Source organism: Microcebus murinus, unplaced genomic scaffold, assembly GCF_040939455.1.
Source record: "Microcebus murinus isolate Inina unplaced genomic scaffold, M.murinus_Inina_mat1.0 scaf023_hap2_Mmur4.0, whole genome shotgun sequence".
NCBI classification, from domain to species: Eukaryota; Metazoa; Chordata; class Mammalia; order Primates; family Cheirogaleidae; genus Microcebus; species Microcebus murinus.
Window position 1 is genome coordinate 125,712 of NW_027438969.1, and position 24,565 is coordinate 150,276.

Genomic DNA, 24,565 nt, shown 5'->3' on the forward strand with positions numbered 1-24,565 from the left:
CCACGGCTGGACCCGCCAAGGTGGAGACCTTCAAGCCCCCCTCCTCTCCTTGCCTGGCCTCCTTCACCTCCCCGCCCCCCACCCCCAGCGCGCCGGGGCCGCTGACTGCGCACGGGCGGGAGGGGCGGGGGGCTCGCCCTTTGACCCCAGCCAGGGGCGGCCCTCCCCCACAACCCCTTTCAGCTGCGCCCCCACCCTGTGGCCCGGCGGCCGCCTATTCCCCGGGGCCAGGGCTGGGGCACAGCGCACGGGGGAGGGGAGCCAGTGTATGGGGCGTCTCTCTCTCTCTCGGGATGTGTCCCATGGGTGGGGTGGGGTGGCGTGGTTTGTGGGGCGCTGAAGAAATCAGTCCCCTCCATCTCCTCCCTCTGGAAAACACCCAAGCCCTTGGAGAACTGCCCGCACCGCTACCGTGGGGGCCGGGACCCTCCTCTGTGTCCTCCTGTGGCCCAGTCCAAGGGGCCTGGGCCTGGCCGGGGCTGCATTGGACCCCAACCACCCTGGCGTGTGGACTCGCTAAAAATCGGCGATTAGATATTGGATTCCAGCGTCATTGAGGTCATTTCACTAATGAGTGCACCGCAAAGAGTTTCCTAATCCATCTGTGAGGGTGGCAACCGAAAGAGAATTTTAGAGCTGACAGAATAGGCGAGGAAAGGCATAGGAGATTTCCACACCCAGTAAGGAAGCCTTTCCCGAAATGGAAGAAAGAAAGGAGCAAACAGAGACACCGGTAGCCCGCCCGGATGAGAGTCTGCCCCCGAGAGAAAGTACCCTGACCAGGTTCACCCGTGGGTGGGTCGCGAGCTAGCGGCATTCAGAAGAGCGAGGCCCGCAGTCTGTGCAGAAGACACCTGCACTCGGGTGTGTGTGGCGGCACAATTCACAAGCAGCTCCAGATGTTAAACCAAGGAGAAGCCAGGGAGTTCCCAACGCCCCAGGTGTCCTCAGCCCACGACTGGCTGCTGTGGGAATGCGAAGCCCGGCTCCTTGTCTCAGAGCGGGGCAACCAGGAGGTGTGATGTCCACCCCGGGGTTCCCAGGAGGATCAGGCTGAAGCTGGGACTTGGCCTCAAAGTGTCCCCTCGCATGGCCACCCCCTTCCCCTTCCTGCTCCTCTACTCCTGGTGCCCCTCCATCCAGGGGCCAGACCTTAAAGAGTCACCCGCAAGAGAATCCTGGTCCCAAAGGAGCCTTCTGGGGGACCCCTGCTGAGAGAGGTTGTGGGCATGGCCCGCTGGGGCTCTGCCCGACCCAGGGCTGAGAGATGCAACCTCCCAGCTCTGGGTCCCTGCAGGAAGTGTTGGCAAGCACAGGGCCAGTCCTCCAAAGGCCCAGGTGCAGGGAGCCCAGGCCAAGCAGCCTGTGGAAGAAGCCACATGCTGTGCCACCCCGGGGAACACGACTGCAGGCCACGGCCCTTCCCACCTCCTCCTCCTCCACCTCCTCCTCCTCCTCCTCCTCCTCCTCCTCCTCCCACCCCGCCCCCGCCCCCGCCCCCACATGGCACAGGGCCCAGAGACACCTCAGACACTTGCTACCCAAAGTGCAAAGGGCATCAGTTGCTCCTCCAAACCCCCCCCCAGCCCAGCAGACCGCGTTGTCCAGCCAGCCCCCGGGCCTCCCTGGGGTGCCCAGCACAAAAGTGCAGACACCCACCGGACCCTCAATCTCAGTTTTCGGATGTTTTTGCCACTCTAAGGATCCGCAGGCCAGCTGGGCCTTCTGGCAGGACAGAGAGCCCCGGAATCCGACGTGGAGAGCTGGGTATACATCCCCATGAGGAGGCGGTCCCCACCTCCGCGGCTATCCCCTTGCGGGGAGCGGCAGCCGCGGGGCCTCAGAGAAGACACCAGGCTGGGCCCCCACGGCACAGCGGGAGCACGTCCCCCGCAGGCCACTTAGCGACGGCGGCCAGCCGGCGGACGGTTGGGTTGCGCGAGACGCTGCGGCCGCCCTGCTACCGGGTTCCTGGGAGGGCGTCCTGGAACCAGCGTCCACACCAAGCCCTTGGAAGGCCCAGGCGACGGAGGAGCCCCGTCAGGCAGGGGCCGAGGACGGTGACGGCCCGGGCGGGGAGGAGCGTGTCAGGCAGGGGCAGAGGACGGTGACAGGTGATAGGCCGGGCGGGAAGGAGTCAGTCAGGCAGGGGCCGTGGAGGAGACGGGCTGGGTAAGGGTTAGGGTTAGTGTCAGGGCACAAGTCACAATCGCAAAGACCTGGAAGCCACCCGAGTGCCCATCGACCCACGAGTGGGTAAATAAAATGTGGCGCGTGGACACCACGGAGTGCTATTCGGCTATGAGGAGCAGCGGTGAGGGGGCACCTCTCGTGGTTCTCCTGGCCAGAGCTGGAACCCGTTCCAGTAAGCCAAGTATCCCAAGAATGGACACACGAGCACCACGTGCTCGCGCTCACCAGCAAATGGGTACGAACCGATGGACACCTAAGTGGACACAGAGGAATCACCTTCTTCGGGTGGGTGTCGGGCGGGTGGGGGGAGGGGATGGGCATACACATCCATTAGGAATGGGGTGGGTACGCACCGACTGGGGGATGGGCGCACTTGAAGCTCTGACCCGAGGGGGGAGGCTGGGAGAGGGCAACGCACCCGACCTTAACATTGGTGCCCCCACAATATGCTGGAACAACATGAGAGGTAAATGAATAAGAACACGGGGGGGGGAGGGGGGCACGGGCAACACATGTCACCTTAATACTTGGACTCCCATCATCTGCTTGAAAAGAGAGAGAAAAGAAAATGCAATAATAGAGATAAGAGACACTTTTTCAAAATAATGAATCCGGCCGGGCGCTGTGGCTCACGCCTGTAATCCTAGCACTTGGGAGGCCGAGGCGGGCGGATTGCTCAAGGTCAGGAGTTCAAAACCAGCCTGAGCAAGAGCGAGACCCCGTCTCTACTATAAATAGTAAGAAATTAATTGGCCAACTGATATATATATAAAAAATTAGCGGGGCATGGTGGCGCATGCCTGCAGTCCCAGCTACCCGGGAGGCTGAGGCAGAAGGATCACTCGAGCCCAGGAGTTTGAAGTTGCTGTGAGCTAGGCTGACGCCACGGCACTCACTCTAGCCTGGGCAACAAACCGAGACTCTGTCTCAAAAAAAAAAAAAAAAAAAAAAATGAATCCGAAGAGAAAAGTAAAAGGAGGCCTGTGGAGCAGGTCTGGGTGTGACTCCGGATCCCCGAACATCAGGTGCCACCACCAAAGATTCCTACGTGTAGCTCATAGAACCCCAAAAGCAACGGGAGGAGTTCTGGTCACATACTCCCTCAAAATGACATCCTGGCCTTCTTCTGGAACTCCCTCCCCTCTCAGACTCTCAAGGTTTCCTCCAGCGTGTCGGCTCCCACAGAGCAGACCTTAGGTCTGAGACCTGACTGTCCAGAAGCCACGCATGCTGCCGCGTGGCGGCGGTGTCACGGCTCGGGACAAGAGGAGGCCCCACGGTGCGGGCTGGGGCGCCAGGCACCGCGGCGGGCGCTGAGGGTGGGGGTCACCCCCACCCCGGGCCGCCCCCGCACTCCCAGAAACGCTACAGAACCAGAGGCAAAAAAAAAAAAGAAGAAGCCTACGGCACCCGGTATTCCCGGGCGGTCTCCCATCCAAGTTCTAACCAGGCCCGACCCTGCTTAGCTTCCGAGACCAGACGGGATCGGGCGCGTTCGGGGTGGTGTGGCCGTGGACGGCGGAGGGCGCCCCTGCCCCGCTCAAGAAGCCGAGCCTCTCTGCGCTTCCCCGCCGCCTCCTCCCGCCCCAGGCCCCGCGCCGGGCCGGGCCTGTTGAGTTCGCCGGCCGGGTCCCGCGGGCTCCGAGGGACGGGGGTGACAGGCGGGGCGGGCAGGGAGCGGCGACCCGGGGTTGGGGGCTGTCTCTGTATACACACACACTCACACTCACACTCACTCACTCACTCACACTCACACAAGATGCGCCTCCACGGCTGGACCCGCCAAGGTGGAGCCCTCCCAGCCCCCCTCGTCTCCTCGCCTGGCCTCCTTCACCTACCCGCTGCCCACCCCCAGCGCGTCGCCGCCGCTGACTGCGCACGCGCGCACCGGCACCGGGCGCTCGCCCTTTGACCCCAGCCAGGGGCCGCCCTCCCCCACAACCCCTTTCAGCTGTGCCCCCCGCCCTGTGGGCGGGCTGCCGCCTATTCCCCCGGGCCAGGGCTGGGGCACAGCGCAAGGGGGAGGGGAGCGAGTGTATGGGGCATCTCTCTCTGGGGATGTGTCCCATGGGTGGGGTGGGGTGGGGTGGGGTGGCGTGGTTTGTGGGGCGCTGAAGAAATCAGTCCCCTCCATCTCCTACCTCTGGAAAACGCCCAAGCCCTTGGAGAACTGCCGGCACCGCTACCGTGGGGGCCGGGACCCTCCTCTGTGTCCTCCTGTGGCCCGGTCCAAGGGGCCTGGGCCTGGCCGGGGCTGCATTGGACCCCGACCACCCTGGCGTGTGGACTCGCTAAAAATCGGCGATTAGATATTGGATTCCAGCTTCCTTGAGGTCATTTCACTAATGAGTGCACCGGAAAGAGTTTCCTAATCCATCTGTGAGGGTGGCAACTGAAAGAGAATTTGAAAGCTGACAGAATAGGCGAGGGAAGGCATAGGAGATTTCCACACCCAGCAAGGAAGACTTTCCCGAAATGGAAGAAAGAAAGGAGCAAACAGAGACACCGGTAGCCCGCCCGGAAAAGAGTCTGCCCCTGAGAGAAAGTACCCTGACCAGGTTCACCCGTGGGTGGGTGGCCAGCTAGCGGCATTCAGAAGAGCGAGGCCCGCAGTCTGTGCGGAAGACACCTGCACTCGGGTGTGTGTGGCGGCACGATTCACAAGCAGCTCCAGATGTTAAACCAAGGAGAAGCCAGGGAGTTCCCAACGCCCCAGGTGTCCTCAGCCCACGACTGGCTGCTGTGGGAATGCGACGCCCGGCTCCTTGTCTCAGAGCGGGACAACCAGGAGGTGTGACGTACACCCCGGGGTTCCCAGGAGGATCAGGCTGAAGCTGGGACTTGGCCTGAAAGTGTCCCCTCGCATGGCCACCCCCTTCCCCTTCCTGCTCCTCTACTCCTGGTGCCCCTCCATCCAGGGGCCAGACCTTAAAGAGTCACCGCAAGAGAATCCTGGTCCCCAAGGAGCCTTCTGGGGGACCGGTACTGAGAGAGGTTGTGGGCATGGCCCGCTGGGGCTCTGCCCGACCCAGGGCTGAGAGATGCAACCTCCCAGCTCTGGGTCCCTGCAGGAAGCGTTGGCAAGCACAGGGCCGGTCCTCCAAAGGCCCAGGTGCAGGGAGCCCAGGCCAAGCAGCCTGTGGAAGAAGCCACTTGCCCTGCCACCCCGGGAACACGACTGCAGGCCCCGGCCCTTCCCACCTCCTCCTCCTCCTCCTCTTCCCCCCCCGCCCCCCCCCCGACATGGCACAGGGCTCAGAGACACCTCAGACTCTTGCTACCCAAAGTGCAAAGGGCATCAGTTGCTCCTCTAACCCCCCCCCCCCGCCCAGCAGACCGCGTTGTCCAGCCAGCCCCCGGGCCTCCCTGGGGTGCCCAGCACAAAAGCGCAGACACCCACCGGACCCTCAATCTCAGTTTTCGGATGTTTTTGCCACTCTAAGGATCCGCAGGCCAGCTGGGCCTTCTGGCAGGACAGAGAGCCCCGGAATCCGACGTGGAGAGCTGGGTATACATCCCCATGAGGAGGCGGTCCCCACCTCCGCGGCTATCCCCTTGCGGGGAGCGGCAGCCGCGGGGCCTCAGAGAAGACACCAGGCTGGGCCCCCACGGCACAGCGGGAGCACGTCCCCCGCAGGCCACTTAGCGACGGCGGCCAGCCGGCGGACGGTTGGGTTGCGCGAGACGCTGCGGCCGCCCTGCTACCGGGTTCCTGGGAGGGCGTCCTGGAACCAGCGTCCACACCAAGCCCTTGGAAGGCCCAGGCGACGGAGGAGCCCCGTCAGGCAGGGGCCGAGGACGGTGACGGCCCGGGCGGGGAGGAGCGTGTCAGGCAGGGGCAGAGGACGGTGACAGGTGATAGGCCGGGCGGGAAGGAGTCAGTCAGGCAGGGGCCGTGGAGGAGACGGGCTGGGTAAGGGTTAGGGTTAGTGTCAGGGCACAAGTCACAATCGCAAAGACCTGGAAGCCACCCGAGTGCCCATCGACCCACGAGTGGGTAAATAAAATGTGGCGCGTGGACACCACGGAGTGCTATTCGGCTATGAGGAGCAGCGGTGAGGGGGCACCTCTCGTGGTTCTCCTGGCCAGAGCTGGAACCCGTTCCAGTAAGCCAAGTATCCCAAGAATGGACACACGAGCACCACGTGCTCGCGCTCACCAGCAAATGGGTACGAACCGATGGACACCTAAGTGGACACAGAGGAATCACCTTCTTCGGGTGGGTGTCGGGCGGGTGGGGGGAGGGGATGGGCATACACATCCATTAGGAATGGGGTGGGTACGCACCGACTGGGGGATGGGCGCACTTGAAGCTCTGACCCGAGGGGGGAGGCTGGGAGAGGGCAACGCACCCGACCTTAACATTGGTGCCCCCACAATATGCTGGAACAACATGAGAGGTAAATGAATAAGAACACGGGGGGGGGAGGGGGGCACGGGCAACACATGTCACCTTAATACTTGGACTCCCATCATCTGCTTGAAAAGAGAGAGAAAAGAAAATGCAATAATAGAGATAAGAGACACTTTTTCAAAATAATGAATCCGGCCGGGCGCTGTGGCTCACGCCTGTAATCCTAGCACTTGGGAGGCCGAGGCGGGCGGATTGCTCAAGGTCAGGAGTTCAAAACCAGCCTGAGCAAGAGCGAGACCCCGTCTCTACTATAAATAGTAAGAAATTAATTGGCCAACTGATATATATATAAAAAATTAGCGGGGCATGGTGGCGCATGCCTGCAGTCCCAGCTACCCGGGAGGCTGAGGCAGAAGGATCACTCGAGCCCAGGAGTTTGAAGTTGCTGTGAGCTAGGCTGACGCCACGGCACTCACTCTAGCCTGGGCAACAAACCGAGACTCTGTCTCAAAAAAAAAAAAAAAAAAAAAAAATGAATCCGAAGAGAAAAGTAAAAGGAGGCCTGTGGAGCAGGTCTGGGTGTGACTCCGGATCCCCGAACATCAGGTGCCACCACCAAAGATTCCTACGTGTAGCTCATAGAACCCCAAAAGCAACGGGAGGAGTTCTGGTCACATACTCCCTCAAAATGACATCCTGGCCTTCTTCTGGAACTCCCTCCCCTCTCAGACTCTCAAGGTTTCCTCCAGCGTGTCGGCTCCCACAGAGCAGACCTTAGGTCTGAGACCTGACTGTCCAGAAGCCACGCATGCTGCCGCGTGGCGGCGGTGTCACGGCTCGGGACAAGAGGAGGCCCCACGGTGCGGGCTGGGGCGCCAGGCACCGCGGCGGGCGCTGAGGGTGGGGGTCACCCCCACCCCGGGCCGCCCCCGCACTCCCAGAAACGCTACAGAACCAGAGGCAAAAAAAAAAAAGAAGAAGCCTACGGCACCCGGTATTCCCGGGCGGTCTCCCATCCAAGTTCTAACCAGGCCCGACCCTGCTTAGCTTCCGAGACCAGACGGGATCGGGCGCGTTCGGGGTGGTGTGGCCGTGGACGGCGGAGGGCGCCCCTGCCCCGCTCAAGAAGCCGAGCCTCTCTGCGCTTCCCCGCCGCCTCCTCCCGCCCCAGGCCCCGCGCCGGGCCGGGCCTGTTGAGTTCGCCGGCCGGGTCCCGCGGGCTCCGAGGGACGGGGGTGACAGGCGGGGCGGGCAGGGAGCGGCGACCCGGGGTTGGGGGCTGTCTCTGTATACACACACACTCACACTCATACTCACTCACTCACTCACACTCACACAAGATGCGCCTCCACGGCTGGACCCGCCAAGGTGGAGCCCTCCCAGCCCCCCTCGTCTCCTCGCCTGGCCTCCTTCACCTACCCGCTGCCCACCCCCAGCGCGTCGCCGCCGCTGACTGCGCACGCGCGCACCGGCACCGGGCGCTCGCCCTTTGACCCCAGCCAGGGGCCGCCCTCCCCCACAACCCCTTTCAGCTGTGCCCCCCGCCCTGTGGGCGGGCTGCCGCCTATTCCCCCGGGCCAGGGCTGGGGCACAGCGCAAGGGGGAGGGGAGCGAGTGTATGGGGCATCTCTCTCTGGGGATGTGTCCCATGGGTGGGGTGGGGTGGGGTGGGGTGGCGTGGTTTGTGGGGCGCTGAAGAAATCAGTCCCCTCCATCTCCTACCTCTGGAAAACGCCCAAGCCCTTGGAGAACTGCCGGCACCGCTACCGTGGGGGCCGGGACCCTCCTCTGTGTCCTCCTGTGGCCCGGTCCAAGGGGCCTGGGCCTGGCCGGGGCTGCATTGGACCCCGACCACCCTGGCGTGTGGACTCGCTAAAAATCGGCGATTAGATATTGGATTCCAGCTTCCTTGAGGTCATTTCACTAATGAGTGCACCGGAAAGAGTTTCCTAATCCATCTGTGAGGGTGGCAACTGAAAGAGAATTTGAAAGCTGACAGAATAGGCGAGGGAAGGCATAGGAGATTTCCACACCCAGCAAGGAAGACTTTCCCGAAATGGAAGAAAGAAAGGAGCAAACAGAGACACCGGTAGCCCGCCCGGAAAAGAGTCTGCCCCTGAGAGAAAGTACCCTGACCAGGTTCACCCGTGGGTGGGTGGCCAGCTAGCGGCATTCAGAAGAGCGAGGCCCGCAGTCTGTGCGGAAGACACCTGCACTCGGGTGTGTGTGGCGGCACGATTCACAAGCAGCTCCAGATGTTAAACCAAGGAGAAGCCAGGGAGTTCCCAACGCCCCAGGTGTCCTCAGCCCACGACTGGCTGCTGTGGGAATGCGACGCCCGGCTCCTTGTCTCAGAGCGGGACAACCAGGAGGTGTGACGTACACCCCGGGGTTCCCAGGAGGATCAGGCTGAAGCTGGGACTTGGCCTGAAAGTGTCCCCTCGCATGGCCACCCCCTTCCCCTTCCTGCTCCTCTACTCCTGGTGCCCCTCCATCCAGGGGCCAGACCTTAAAGAGTCACCGCAAGAGAATCCTGGTCCCCAAGGAGCCTTCTGGGGGACCGGTACTGAGAGAGGTTGTGGGCATGGCCCGCTGGGGCTCTGCCCGACCCAGGGCTGAGAGATGCAACCTCCCAGCTCTGGGTCCCTGCAGGAAGCGTTGGCAAGCACAGGGCCGGTCCTCCAAAGGCCCAGGTGCAGGGAGCCCAGGCCAAGCAGCCTGTGGAAGAAGCCACTTGCCCTGCCACCCCGGGAACACGACTGCAGGCCCCGGCCCTTCCCACCTCCTCCTCCTCCTCCTCTTCCCCCCCCGCCCCCCCCCCGACATGGCACAGGGCTCAGAGACACCTCAGACTCTTGCTACCCAAAGTGCAAAGGGCATCAGTTGCTCCTCTAACCCCCCCCCCCCCGCCCAGCAGACCGCGTTGTCCAGCCAGCCCCCGGGCCTCCCTGGGGTGCCCAGCACAAAAGCGCAGACACCCACCGGACCCTCAATCTCAGTTTTCGGATGTTTTTGCCACTCTAAGGATCCGCAGGCCAGCTGGGCCTTCTGGCAGGACAGAGAGCCCCGGAATCCGACGTGGAGAGCTGGGTATACATCCCCATGAGGAGGCGGTCCCCACCTCCGCGGCTATCCCCTTGCGGGGAGCGGCAGCCGCGGGGCCTCAGAGAAGACACCAGGCTGGGCCCCCACGGCACAGCGGGAGCACGTCCCCCGCAGGCCACTTAGCGACGGCGGCCAGCCGGCGGACGGTTGGGTTGCGCGAGACGCTGCGGCCGCCCTGCTACCGGGTTCCTGGGAGGGCGTCCTGGAACCAGCGTCCACACCAAGCCCTTGGAAGGCCCAGGCGACGGAGGAGCCCCGTCAGGCAGGGGCCGAGGACGGTGACGGCCCGGGCGGGGAGGAGCGTGTCAGGCAGGGGCAGAGGACGGTGACAGGTGATAGGCCGGGCGGGAAGGAGTCAGTCAGGCAGGGGCCGTGGAGGAGACGGGCTGGGTAAGGGTTAGGGTTAGTGTCAGGGCACAAGTCACAATCGCAAAGACCTGGAAGCCACCCGAGTGCCCATCGACCCACGAGTGGGTAAATAAAATGTGGCGCGTGGACACCACGGAGTGCTATTCGGCTATGAGGAGCAGCGGTGAGGGGGCACCTCTCGTGGTTCTCCTGGCCAGAGCTGGAACCCGTTCCAGTAAGCCAAGTATCCCAAGAATGGACACACGAGCACCACGTGCTCGCGCTCACCAGCAAATGGGTACGAACCGATGGACACCTAAGTGGACACAGAGGAATCACCTTCTTCGGGTGGGTGTCGGGCGGGTGGGGGGAGGGGATGGGCATACACATCCATTAGGAATGGGGTGGGTACGCACCGACTGGGGGATGGGCGCACTTGAAGCTCTGACCCGAGGGGGGAGGCTGGGAGAGGGCAACGCACCCGACCTTAACATTGGTGCCCCCACAATATGCTGGAACAACATGAGAGGTAAATGAATAAGAACACGGGGGGGGGAGGGGGGCACGGGCAACACATGTCACCTTAATACTTGGACTCCCATCATCTGCTTGAAAAGAGAGAGAAAAGAAAATGCAATAATAGAGATAAGAGACACTTTTTCAAAATAATGAATCCGGCCGGGCGCTGTGGCTCACGCCTGTAATCCTAGCACTTGGGAGGCCGAGGCGGGCGGATTGCTCAAGGTCAGGAGTTCAAAACCAGCCTGAGCAAGAGCGAGACCCCGTCTCTACTATAAATAGTAAGAAATTAATTGGCCAACTGATATATATATAAAAAATTAGCGGGGCATGGTGGCGCATGCCTGCAGTCCCAGCTACCCGGGAGGCTGAGGCAGAAGGATCACTCGAGCCCAGGAGTTTGAAGTTGCTGTGAGCTAGGCTGACGCCACGGCACTCACTCTAGCCTGGGCAACAAACCGAGACTCTGTCTCAAAAAAAAAAAAAAAAAAAAAAATGAATCCGAAGAGAAAAGTAAAAGGAGGCCTGTGGAGCAGGTCTGGGTGTGACTCCGGATCCCCGAACATCAGGTGCCACCACCAAAGATTCCTACGTGTAGCTCATAGAACCCCAAAAGCAACGGGAGGAGTTCTGGTCACATACTCCCTCAAAATGACATCCTGGCCTTCTTCTGGAACTCCCTCCCCTCTCAGACTCTCAAGGTTTCCTCCAGCGTGTCGGCTCCCACAGAGCAGACCTTAGGTCTGAGACCTGACTGTCCAGAAGCCACGCATGCTGCCGCGTGGCGGCGGTGTCACGGCTCGGGACAAGAGGAGGCCCCACGGTGCGGGCTGGGGCGCCAGGCACCGCGGCGGGCGCTGAGGGTGGGGGTCACCCCCACCCCGGGCCGCCCCCGCACTCCCAGAAACGCTACAGAACCAGAGGCAAAAAAAAAAAAGAAGAAGCCTACGGCACCCGGTATTCCCGGGCGGTCTCCCATCCAAGTTCTAACCAGGCCCGACCCTGCTTAGCTTCCGAGACCAGACGGGATCGGGCGCGTTCGGGGTGGTGTGGCCGTGGACGGCGGAGGGCGCCCCTGCCCCGCTCAAGAAGCCGAGCCTCTCTGCGCTTCCCCGCCGCCTCCTCCCGCCCCAGGCCCCGCGCCGGGCCGGGCCTGTTGAGTTCGCCGGCCGGGTCCCGCGGGCTCCGAGGGACGGGGGTGACAGGCGGGGCGGGCAGGGAGCGGCGGGCCGGGGTTGGGGGCTGTCTCTGTATACACACACACTCACACTCACACTCACTCACTCACACTCACACTCACACAAGATGCGCCTCCACGGCTGGACCCGCCAAGGTGGAGACCTTCAAGCCCCCCTCCTCTCCTTGCCTGGCCTCCTTCACCTCCCCGCCCCCCACCCCCAGCGCGCCGGGGCCGCTGACTGCGCACGGGCGGGAGGGGCGGGGGGCTCGCCCTTTGACCCCAGCCAGGGGCGGCCCTCCCCCACAACCCCTTTCAGCTGCGCCCCCCACCCTGTGGCCCGGCGGCCGCCTATTCCCCGGGGCCAGGGCTGGGGCACAGCGCACGGGGGAGGGGAGCCAGTGTATGGGGCGTCTCTCTCTCTCTCGGGATGTGTCCCATGGGTGGGGTGGGGTGGCGTGGTTTGTGGGGCGCTGAAGAAATCAGTCCCCTCCATCTCCTCCCTCTGGAAAACACCCAAGCCCTTGGAGAACTGCCCGCACCGCTACCGTGGGGGCCGGGACCCTCCTCTGTGTCCTCCTGTGGCCCAGTCCAAGGGGCCTGGGCCTGGCCGGGGCTGCATTGGACCCCAACCACCCTGGCGTGTGGACTCGCTAAAAATCGGCGATTAGATATTGGATTCCAGCGTCATTAAGGTCATTTCACTAATGAGTGCACCGCAAAGAGTTTCCTAATCCATCTGTGAGGGTGGCAACCGAAAGAGAATTTTAGAGCTGACAGAATAGGCGAGGAAAGGCATAGGAGATTTCCACACCCAGTAAGGAAGCCTTTCCCGAAATGGAAGAAAGAAAGGAGCAAACAGAGACACCGGTAGCCCGCCCGGATGAGAGTCTGCCCCCGAGAGAAAGTACCCTGACCAGGTTCACCCGTGGGTGGGTCGCGAGCTAGCGGCATTCAGAAGAGCGAGGCCCGCAGTCTGTGCAGAAGACACCTGCACTCGGGTGTGTGTGGCGGCACAATTCACAAGCAGCTCCAGATGTTAAACCAAGGAGAAGCCAGGGAGTTCCCAACGCCCCAGGTGTCCTCAGCCCACGACTGGCTGCTGTGGGAATGCGAAGCCCGGCTCCTTGTCTCAGAGCGGGGCAACCAGGAGGTGTGATGTCCACCCCGGGGTTCCCAGGAGGATCAGGCTGAAGCTGGGACTTGGCCTCAAAGTGTCCCCTCGCATGGCCACCCCCTTCCCCTTCCTGCTCCTCTACTCCTGGTGCCCCTCCATCCAGGGGCCAGACCTTAAAGAGTCACCCGCAAGAGAATCCTGGTCCCAAAGGAGCCTTCTGGGGGACCCCTGCTGAGAGAGGTTGTGGGCATGGCCCGCTGGGGCTCTGCCCGACCCAGGGCTGAGAGATGCAACCTCCCAGCTCTGGGTCCCTGCAGGAAGTGTTGGCAAGCACAGGGCCAGTCCTCCAAAGGCCCAGGTGCAGGGAGCCCAGGCCAAGCAGCCTGTGGAAGAAGCCACATGCTGTGCCACCCCGGGGAACACGACTGCAGGCCACGGCCCTTCCCACCTCCTCCTCCTCCACCTCCTCCTCCTCCTCCTCCTCCTCCTCCTCCTCCTCCTCCCACCCCGCCCCCGCCCCCGCCCCCACATGGCACAGGGCCCAGAGACACCTCAGACACTTGCTACCCAAAGTGCAAAGGGCATCAGTTGCTCCTCCAAACCCCCCCCCCAGCCCAGCAGACCGCGTTGTCCAGTCAGCCCCCGGGCCTCCCTGGGGTGCCCAGCACAAAAGTGCAGACACCCACCGGACCCTCAATCTCAGTTTTCGGATGTTTTTGCCACTCTAAGGATCCGCAGGCCAGCTGGGCCTTCTGGCAGGACAGAGAGCCCCGGAATCCGACGTGGAGAGCTGGGTATACATCCCCATGAGGAGGCGGTCCCCACCTCCGCGGCTATCCCCTTGCGGGGAGCGGCAGCCGCGGGGCCTCAGAGAAGACACCAGGCTGGGCCCCCACGGCACAGCGGGAGCACGTCCCCCGCAGGCCACTTAGCGACGGCGGCCAGCCGGCGGACGGTTGGGTTGCGCGAGACGCTGCGGCCGCCCTGCTACCGGGTTCCTGGGAGGGCGTCCTGGAACCAGCGTCCACACCAAGCCCTTGGAAGGCCCAGGCGACGGAGGAGCCCCGTCAGGCAGGGGCCGAGGACGGTGACGGCCCGGGCGGGGAGGAGCGTGTCAGGCAGGGGCAGAGGACGGTGACAGGTGATAGGCCGGGCGGGAAGGAGTCAGTCAGGCAGGGGCCGTGGAGGAGACGGGCTGGGTAAGGGTTAGGGTTAGTGTCAGGGCACAAGTCACAATCGCAAAGACCTGGAAGCCACCCGAGTGCCCATCGACCCACGAGTGGGTAAATAAAATGTGGCGCGTGGACACCACGGAGTGCTATTCGGCTATGAGGAGCAGCGGTGAGGGGGCACCTCTCGTGGTTCTCCTGGCCAGAGCTGGAACCCGTTCCAGTAAGCCAAGTATCCCAAGAATGGACACACGAGCACCACGTGCTCGCGCTCACCAGCAAATGGGTACGAACCGATGGACACCTAAGTGGACACAGAGGAATCACCTTCTTCGGGTGGGTGTCGGGCGGGTGGGGGGAGGGGATGGGCATACACATCCATTAGGAATGGGGTGGGTACGCACCGACTGGGGGATGGGCGCACTTGAAGCTCTGACCCGAGGGGGGAGGCTGGGAGAGGGCAACGCACCCGACCTTAACATTGGTGCCCCCACAATATGCTGGAACAACATGAGAGGTAAATGAATAAGAACACGGGGGGGGGAGGGGGGCACGGGCAACACATGTCACCTTAATACTTGGACTCCCATCATCTGCTTGAAAAGAGAGAGAAAAGAAAATGCAATAATAGAGATAAGAGACACTTTTTCAAAATAATGAATCCGGCCGGGCGCTGTGGCTCACGCCTGTAATCCTAGCACTTGGGAGGCCGAGGCGGGCGGATTGCTCAAGGTCAGGAGTTCAAAACCAGCCTGAGCAAGAGCGAGACCCCGTCTCTACTATAAATAGTAAGAAATTAATTGGCCAACTGATATATATATAAAAAATTAGCGGGGCATGGTGGCGCATGCCTGCAGTCCCAGCTACCCGGGAGGCTGAGGCAGAAGGATCACTCGAGCCCAGGAGTTTGAAGTTGCTGTGAGCTAGGCTGACGCCACGGCACTCACTCTAGCCTGGGCAACAAACCGAGACTCTGTCTCAAAAAAAAAAAAAAAAAAAAAAATGAATCCGAAGAGAAAAGTAAAAGGAGGCCTGTGGAGCAGGTCTGGGTGTGACTCCGGATCCCCGAACATCAGGTGCCACCACCAAAGATTCCTACGTGTAGCTCATAGAACCCCAAAAGCAACGGGAGGAGTTCTGGTCACATACTCCCTCAAAATGACATCCTGGCCTTCTTCTGGAACTCCCTCCCCTCTCAGACTCTCAAGGTTTCCTCCAGCGTGTCGGCTCCCACAGAGCAGACCTTAGGTCTGAGACCTGACTGTCCAGAAGCCACGCATGCTGCCGCGTGGCGGCGGTGTCACGGCTCGGGACAAGAGGAGGCCCCACGGTGCGGGCTGGGGCGCCAGGCACCGCGGCGGGCGCTGAGGGTGGGGGTCACCCCCACCCCGGGCCGCCCCCGCACTCCCAGAAACGCTACAGAACCAGAGGCAAAAAAAAAAAAAGAAGAAGCCTACGGCACCCGGTATTCCCGGGCGGTCTCCCATCCAAGTTCTAACCAGGCCCGACCCTGCTTAGCTTCCGAGACCAGACGGGATCGGGCGCGTTCGGGGTGGTGTGGCCGTGGACGGCGGAGGGCGCCCCTGCCCCGCTCAAGAAGCCGAGCCTCTCTGCGCTTCCCCGCCGCCTCCTCCCGCCCCAGGCCCCGCGCCGGGCCGGGCCTGTTGAGTTCGCCGGCCGGGTCCCGCGGGCTCCGAGGGACGGGGGTGACAGGCGGGGCGGGCAGGGAGCGGCGACCCGGGGTTGGGGGCTGTCTCTGTATACACACACACTCACACTCACACTCACTCACTCACTCACACTCACACAAGATGCGCCTCCACGGCTGGACCCGCCAAGGTGGAGCCCTCCCAGCCCCCCTCGTCTCCTCGCCTGGCCTCCTTCACCTACCCGCTGCCCACCCCCAGCGCGTCGCCGCCGCTGACTGCGCACGCGCGCACCGGCACCGGGCGCTCGCCCTTTGACCCCAGCCAGGGGCCGCCCTCCCCCACAACCCCTTTCAGCTGTGCCCCCCGCCCTGTGGGCGGGCTGCCGCCTATTCCCCCGGGCCAGGGCTGGGGCACAGCGCAAGGGGGAGGGGAGCGAGTGTATGGGGCATCTCTCTCTGGGGATGTGTCCCATGGGTGGGGTGGGGTGGGGTGGGGTGGCGTGGTTTGTGGGGCGCTGAAGAAATCAGTCCCCTCCATCTCCTACCTCTGGAAAACGCCCAAGCCCTTGGAGAACTGCCGGCACCGCTACCGTGGGGGCCGGGACCCTCCTCTGTGTCCTCCTGTGGCCCGGTCCAAGGGGCCTGGGCCTGGCCGGGGCTGCATTGGACCCCGACCACCCTGGCGTGTGGACTCGCTAAAAATCGGCGATTAGATATTGGATTCCAGCTTCCTTGAGGTCATTTCACTAATGAGTGCACCGGAAAGAGTTTCCTAATCCATCTGTGAGGGTGGCAACTGAAAGAGAATTTGAAAGCTGACAGAATAGGCGAGGGAAGGCATAGGAGATTTCCACACCCAGCAAGGAAGACTTTCCCGAAATGGAAGAAAGAAAGGAGCAAACAGAGACACCGGTAGCCCGCCCGGAAAAGAGTCTGCCCCTGAGAGAAAGTACCCTGACCAGGTTCACCCGTGGGTGGGTGGCCAGCTAGCGGCATTCAGAAGAGCGAGGCCCGCAGTCTGTGCGGAAGACACCTGCACTCGGGTGTGTGTGGCGGCACGATTCACAAGCAGCTCCAGATGTTAAACCAAGGAGAAGCCAGGGAGTTCCCAACGCCCCAGGTGTCCTCAGCCCACGACTGGCTGCTGTGGGAATGCGACGCCCGGCTCCTTGTCTCAGAGCGGGACAACCAGGAGGTGTGACGTACACCCCGGGGTTCCCAGGAGGATCAGGCTGAAGCTGGGACTTGGCCTGAAAGTGTCCCCTCGCATGGCCACCCCCTTCCCCTTCCTGCTCCTCTACTCCTGGTGCCCCTCCATCCAGGGGCCAGACCTTAAAGAGTCACCGCAAGAGAATCCTGGTCCCCAAGGAGCCTTCTGGGGGACCGGTACTGAGAGAGGTTGTGGGCATGGCCCGCTGGGGCTCTGCCCGACCCAGGGCTGAGAGATGCAACCTCCCAGCTCTGGGTCCCTGCAGGAAGCGTTGGCAAGCACAGGGCCGGTCCTCCAAAGGCCCAGGTGCAGGGAGCCCAGGCCAAGCAGCCTGTGGAAGAAGCCACTTGCCCTGCCACCCCGGGAACACGACTGCAGGCCCCGGCCCTTCCCACCTCCTCCTCCTCCTCCTCTTCCCCCCCCGCCCCCCCCCCGACATGGCACAGGGCTCAGAGACACCTCAGACTCTTGCTACCCAAAGTGCAAAGGGCATCAGTTGCTCCTCTAACCCCCCCCCCCCCGCCCAGCAGACCGCGTTGTCCAGCCAGCCCCCGGGCCTCCCTGGGGTGCCCAGCACAAAAGCGCAGACACCCACCGGACCCTCAATCTCAGTTTTCGGATGTTTTTGCCACTCTAAGGATCCGCAGGCCAGCTGGGCCTTCTGGCAGGACAGAGAGCCCCGGAATCCGACGTGGAGAGCTGGGTATACGTCCCCATGAGGATGCGGTCCCCACCTCCGCGGCTATCCCCTTGCGGGGAGCGGCAGCCGCGGGGCCTCAGAGAAGACACCAGGCTGGGCCCCTACGGCACAGCGGGAGCACGTCCCCCGCAGGCCACTTAGCGACGGCGGCCAGCCGGCGGACGGTTGGGTTGCGCGAGACGCTGCGGCCGCCCTGCTACCGGGTTCCTGGGAGGGCGTCCTGGAACCAGCGTCCACACCAAGCCCTTGGAAGGCCCAGGCGACGGAGGAGCCCCGTCAGGCAGGGGCCGAGGACGGTGACGGCCCGGGCGGGGAGGAGCGTGTCAGGCAGGGGCAGAGGACGGTGACAGGTGATAGGCCGGGCGGGAAGGAGTCAGTCAGGCAGGGGCCGTGGAGGAGACGGGCTGGGTAAGGGTTAGGGTTAGTGTCAGGGCACAAGTCACAATCGCAAAGACCTGGAAGCCACCCGAGTGCCCATCGACCCACGAGTGGGTAAATAAAATGTGGCGCGTGGACACCACGGAGTGCTATTCGGCTATGAGGAGCAGCGGTGAGGGGGCACCTCTCGTGGTTCTCCTGGCCAGAGCTGGAACCCGTTCCAGTAAGCCAAGTATCCCAAGAATGGACACACGAGCACCACGTGCTCGCGCTCACCAGCAAATGGGTACGAACCGATGGACACCTAAGTGGACACAGAGGAATCACCTTCTTCGGGTGGGTGTCGGGCGGGTGGGGGGAGGGGATGGGCATACACATCCATTAGGAATGGGGTGGGTACGCACCGACTGGGGGATGGGCGCACTTGAAGCTCTGACCCGAGGGGGGAGGCTGGGAGAGGGCAACGCACCCGACCTTAACATTGGTGCCCCCACAATATGCTGGAACAACATGAGAGGTAAATGAATAAGAACACGGGGGGGGGAGGGGGGCACGGGCAACACATGTCACCTTAATACTTGGACTCCCATCATCTGCTTGAAAAGAGAGAGAAAAGAAAATGCAATAATAGAGATAAGAGACACTTTTTCAAAATAATGAATCCGGCCGGGCGCTGTGGCTCACGCCTGTAATCCTAGCACTTGGGAGGCCGAGGCGGGCGGATTGCTCAAGGTCAGGAGTTCAAAACCAGCCTGAGCAAGAGCGAGACCCCGTCTCTACTATAAATAGTAAGAAATTAATTGGCCAACTGATATATATATAAAAAATTAGCGGGGCATGGTGGCGCATGCCTGCAGTCCCAGCTACCCGGGAGGCTGAGGCAGAAGGATCACTCGAGCCCAGGAGTTTGAAGTTGCTGTGAGCTAGGCTGACGCCACGGCACTCACTCTAGCCTGGGCAACAAACCGAGACTCTGTCTCAAAAAAAAAAAAAAAAAAAAAATGAATCCGAAGAGAAAAGTAAAAGGAGGCCTGTGGAGCAGGTCTGGGTGTGACTCCGGATCCCCGAACATCAGGTGCCACCACCAAAGATTCCTACGTGTAGCTCATAGAACCCCAAAAGCAACGGGAGGAGTTCTGGTCACATACTCCCTCAAAATGACATCCTGGCCTTCTTCTGGAACTCCCTCCCCTCTCAGACTCTCAAGGTTTCCTCCAGCGTGTCGGCTCCCACAGAGCAGACCTTAGGTCTGAGACCTGACTGTCCAGAAGCCACGCATGCTGCCGCGTGGCGGCGGTGTCACGGCTCGGGACAAGAGGAGGCCCCACGGTGCGGGCTGGGGCGCCAGGCACCGCGGCGGGCGCTGAGGGTGGGGGTCACCCCCACCCCGGGCCGCCCCCGCACTCCCAGAAACGCTACAGAACCAGAGGCAAAAAAAAAAAAGAAGAAGCCTACGGCACCCGGTATTCCCGGGCGGTCTCCCATCCAAGTTCTAACCAGGCCCGACCCTGCTTAGCTTCCGAGACCAGACGGGATCGGGCGCGTTCGGGGTGGTGTGGCCGTGGACGGCGGAGGGCGCCCCTGCCCCGCTCAAGAAGCCGAGCCTCTCTGCGCTTCCCCGCCGCCTCCTCCCGCCCCAGGCCCCGCGCCGGGCCGGGCCTGTTGAGTTCGCCGGCCGGGTCCCGCGGGCTCCGAGGGACGGGGGTGACAGGCGGGGCGGGCAGGGAGCGGCGGGCCGGGGTTGGGGGCTGTCTCTGTATACACACACACTCACACTCACACTCACTCACTCACTCACACTCACACAAGATGCGCCTCCACGGCTGGACCCGCCAAGGTGGAGACCTTCAAGCCCCCCTCCTCTCCTTGCCTGGCCTCCTTCACCTCCCCGCCCCCCACCCCCAGCGCGCCGGGGCCGCTGACTGCGCACGGGCGGGAGGGGCGGGGCGCTCGCCCTTTGACCCCAGCCAGGGGCGGCCCTCCCCCACAACCCCTTTCAGCTGCGCCCCCCACCCTGTGGCCCGGCGGCCGCCTATTCCCCCGGGCCAGGGCTGGGGCACAGCGCACGGGGGAGGGGAGCCAGTGTATGGGGCGTCTCTCTCTCTCTCTCGGGATGTGTCCCATGGGTGGGGTGGGGTGGCGTGGTTTGTGGGGCGCTGAAGAAATCAGTCCCCTCCATCTCCTCCCTCTGGAAAACACCCAAGCCCTTGGAGAACTGCCCGCACCGCTACCGTGGGGGCCGGGACCCTCCTCTGTGTCCTCCTGTGGCCCAGTCCAAGGGGCCTGGGCCTGGCCGGGGCTGCATTGGACCCCAACCACCCTGGCGTGTGGACTCGCTAAAAATCGGCGATTAGATATTGGATTCCAGCGTCATTGAGGTCATTTCACTAATGAGTGCACCGCAAAGAGTTTCCTAATCCATCTGTGAGGGTGGCAACCGAAAGAGAATTTTAGAGCTGACAGAATAGGCGAGGAAAGGCATAGGAGATTTCCACACCCAGTAAGGAAGCCTTTCCCGAAATGGAAGAAAGAAAGGAGCAAACAGAGACACCGGTAGCCCGCCCGGATGAGAGTCTGCCCCCGAGAGAAAGTACCCTGACCAGGTTCACCCGTGGGTGGGTCGCGAGCTAGCGGCATTCAGAAGAGCGAGGCCCGCAGTCTGTGCAGAAGACACCTGCACTCGGGTGTGTGTGGCGGCACAATTCACAAGCAGCTCCAGATGTTAAACCAAGGAGAAGCCAGGGAGTTCCCAACGCCCCAGGTGTCCTCAGCCCACGACTGGCTGCTGTGGGAATGCGAAGCCCGGCTCCTTGTCTCAGAGCGGGGCAACCAGGAGGTGTGATGTCCACCCCGGGGTTCCCAGGAGGATCAGGCTGAAGCTGGGACTTGGCCTCAAAGTGTCCCCTCGCATGGCCATCCCCTTCCCCTTCCTGCTCCTCTACTCCTGGTGCCCCTCCATCCAGGGGCCAGACCTTAAAGAGTCACCCGCAAGAGAATCCTGGTCCCAAAGGAGCCTTCTGGGGGACCCCTGCTGAGAGAGGTTGTGGGCATGGCCCGCTGGGGCTCTGCCCGACCCAGGGCTGAGAGATGCAACCTCCCAGCTCTGGGTCCCTGCAGGAAGTGTTGGCAAGCACAGGGCCAGTCCTCCAAAGGCCCAGGTGCAGGGAGCCCAGGCCAAGCAGCCTGTGGAAGAAGCCACATGCTGTGCCACCCCGGGGAACACGACTGCAGGCCACGGCCCTTCCCACCTCCTCCTCCTCCACCTCCTCCTCCTCCTCCTCCTCCTCCTCCTCCTCCTCCCACCCCGCCCCCGCCCCCGCCCCCACATGGCACAGGGCCCAGAGACACCTCAGACACTTGCTACCCAAAGTGCAAAGGGCATCAGTTGCTCCTCCAAACCCCCCCCCCAGCCCAGCAGACCGCGTTGTCCAGTCAGCCCCCGGGCCTCCCTGGGGTGCCCAGCACAAAAGTGCAGACACCCACCGGACCCTCAATCTCAGTTTTCGGATGTTTTTGCCACTCTAAGGATCCGCAGGCCAGCTGGGCCTTCTGGCAGGACAGAGAGCCCCGGAATCCGACGTGGAGAGCTGGGTATACATCCCCATGAGGAGGCGGTCCCCACCTCCGCGGCTATCCCCTTGCGGGGAGCGGCAGCCGCGGGGCCTCAGAGAAGACACCAGGCTGGGCCCCCACGGCACAGCGGGAGCACGTCCCCCGCAGGCCACTTAGCGACGGCGGCCAGCCGGCGGACGGTTGGGTTGCGCGAGACGCTGCGGCCGCCCTGCTACCGGGTTCCTGGGAGGGCGTCCTGGAACCAGCGTCCACACCAAGCCCTTGGAAGGCCCAGGCGACGGAGGAGCCCCGTCAGGCAGGGGCCGAGGACGGTGACGGCCCGGGCGGGGAGGAGCGTGTCAGGCAGGGGCAGAGGACGGTGACAGGTGATAGGCCGGGCGGGAAGGAGTCAGTCAGGCAGGGGCCGTGGAGGAGACGGGCTGGGTAAGGGTTAGGGTTAGTGTCAGGGCACAAGTCACAATCGCAAAGACCTGGAAGCCACCCGAGTGCCCATCGACCCACGAGTGGGTAAATAAAATGTGGCGCGTGGACACCACGGAGTGCTATTCGGCTATGAGGAGCAGCGGTGAGGGGGCACCTCTCGTGGTTCTCCTGGCCAGAGCTGGAACCCGTTCCAGTAAGCCAAGTATCCCAAGAATGGACACACGAGCACCACGTGCTCGCGCTCACCAGCAAATGGGTACGAACCGATGGACACCTAAGTGGACACAGAGGAATCACCTTCTTCGGGTGGGTGTCGGGCGGGTGGGGGGAGGGGATGGGCATACACATCCATTAGGAATGGGGTGGGTACGCACCGACTGGGGGATGGGCGCACTTGAAGCTCTGACCCGAGGGGGGAGGCTGGGAGAGGGCAACGCACCCGACCTTAACATTGGTGCCCCCACAATATGCTGGAACAACATGAGAGGTAAATGAATAAGAACACGGGGGGGGGGAGGGGGGCACGGGCAACACATGTCACCTTAATACTTGGACTCCCATCATCTGCTTGAAAAGAGAGAGAAAAGAAAATGCAATAATAGAGATAAGAGACACTTTTTCAAAATAATGAATCCGGCCGGGCGCTGTGGCTCACGCCTGTAATCCTAGCACTTGGGAGGCCGAGGCGGGCGGATTGCTCAAGGTCAGGAGTTCAAAACCAGCCTGAGCAAGAGCGAGACCCCGTCTCTACTATAAATAGTAAGAAATTAATTGGCCAACTGATATATATATAAAAAATTAGCGGGGCATGGTGGCGCATGCCTGCAGTCCCAGCTACCCGGGAGGCTGAGGCAGAAGGATCACTCGAGCCCAGGAGTTTGAAGTTGCTGTGAGCTAGGCTGACGCCACGGCACTCACTCTAGCCTGGGCAACAAACCGAGACTCTGTCTCAAAAAAAAAAAAAAAAAAAAAATGAATCCGAAGAGAAAAGTAAAAGGAGGCCTGTGGAGCAGGTCTGGGTGTGACTCCGGATCCCCGAACATCAGGTGCCACCACCAAAGATTCCTACGTGTAGCTCATAGAACCCCAAAAGCAACGGGAGGAGTTCTGGTCACATACTCCCTCAAAATGACATCCTGGCCTTCTTCTGGAACTCCCTCCCCTCTCAGACTCTCAAGGTTTCCTCCAGCGTGTCGGCTCCCACAGAGCAGACCTTAGGTCTGAGACCTGACTGTCCAGAAGCCACGCATGCTGCCGCGTGGCGGCGGTGTCACGGCTCGGGACAAGAGGAGGCCCCACGGTGCGGGCTGGGGCGCCAGGCACCGCGGCGGGCGCTGAGGGTGGGGGTCACCCCCACCCCGGGCCGCCCCCGCACTCCCAGAAACGCTACAGAACCAGAGGCAAAAAAAAAAAAGAAGAAGCCTACGGCACCCGGTATTCCCGGGCGGTCTCCCATCCAAGTTCTAACCAGGCCCGACCCTGCTTAGCTTCCGAGACCAGACGGGATCGGGCGCGTTCGGGGTGGTGTGGCCGTGGACGGCGGAGGGCGCCCCTGCCCCGCTCAAGAAGCCGAGCCTCTCTGCGCTTCCCCGCCGCCTCCTCCCGCCCCAGGCCCCGCGCCGGGCCGGGCCTGTTGAGTTCGCCGGCCGGGTCCCGCGGGCTCCGAGGGACGGGGGTGACAGGCGGGGCGGGCAGGGAGCGGCGGGCCGGGGTTGGGGGCTGTCTCTGTATACACACACACTCACACTCACACTCACTCACTCACTCACACTCACACAAGATGCGCCTCCACGGCTGGACCCGCCAAGGTGGAGACCTTCAAGCCCCCCTCCTCTCCTTGCCTGGCCTCCTTCACCTCCCCGCCCCCCACCCCCAGCGCGCCGGGGCCGCTGACTGCGCACGGGCGGGAGGGGCGGGGCGCTCGCCCTTTGACCCCAGCCAGGGGCGGCCCTCCCCCACAACCCCTTTCAGCTGCGCCCCCCACCCTGTGGCCCGGCGGCCGCCTATTCCCCCGGGCCAGGGCTGGGGCACAGCGCACGGGGGAGGGGAGCCAGTGTATGGGGCGTCTCTCTCTCTCTCTCGGGATGTGTCCCATGGGTGGGGTGGGGTGGCGTGGTTTGTGGGGCGCTGAAGAAATCAGTCCCCTCCATCTCCTCCCTCTGGAAAACACCCAAGCCCTTGGAGAACTGCCCGCACCGCTACCGTGGGGGCCGGGACCCTCCTCTGTGTCCTCCTGTGGCCCAGTCCAAGGGGCCTGGGCCTGGCCGGGGCTGCATTGGACCCCAACCACCCTGGCGTGTGGACTCGCTAAAAATCGGCGATTAGATATTGGATTCCAGCGTCATTGAGGTCATTTCACTAATGAGTGCACCGCAAAGAGTTTCCTAATCCATCTGTGAGGGTGGCAACCGAAAGAGAATTTTAGAGCTGACAGAATAGGCGAGGAAAGGCATAGGAGATTTCCACACCCAGTAAGGAAGCCTTTCCCGAAATGGAAGAAAGAAAGGAGCAAACAGAGACACCGGTAGCCCGCCCGGATGAGAGTCTGCCCCCGAGAGAAAGTACCCTGACCAGGTTCACCCGTGGGTGGGTCGCGAGCTAGCGGCATTCAGAAGAGCGAGGCCCGCAGTCTGTGCAGAAGACACCTGCAC

The 24,565-nt window shown here is 62.5% G+C and overlaps 6 pseudogenes; all 6 read right to left on the reverse strand.

Annotated features, from left to right (window-relative positions):
- Nucleotides 1–3,591: 3,591 nt before the first annotated feature.
- Nucleotides 3,592–3,710, reverse strand: LOC142867950 (uncharacterized; annotated as a pseudogene).
- A 3,816-nt stretch (nucleotides 3,711–7,526) lies between these two features.
- LOC142867951 (uncharacterized) lies at nucleotides 7,527–7,645 on the reverse strand (annotated as a pseudogene).
- Nucleotides 7,646–11,461: 3,816 nt separating this feature from the next.
- On the reverse strand, nucleotides 11,462–11,580 carry LOC142867952 (uncharacterized; annotated as a pseudogene).
- A 3,852-nt stretch (nucleotides 11,581–15,432) lies between these two features.
- LOC142867953 (uncharacterized) lies at nucleotides 15,433–15,551 on the reverse strand (annotated as a pseudogene).
- A 3,815-nt stretch (nucleotides 15,552–19,366) lies between these two features.
- On the reverse strand, nucleotides 19,367–19,485 carry LOC142867955 (uncharacterized; annotated as a pseudogene).
- Nucleotides 19,486–23,333: 3,848 nt separating this feature from the next.
- LOC142867956 (uncharacterized) lies at nucleotides 23,334–23,452 on the reverse strand (annotated as a pseudogene).
- Nucleotides 23,453–24,565: the final 1,113 nt, after the last annotated feature.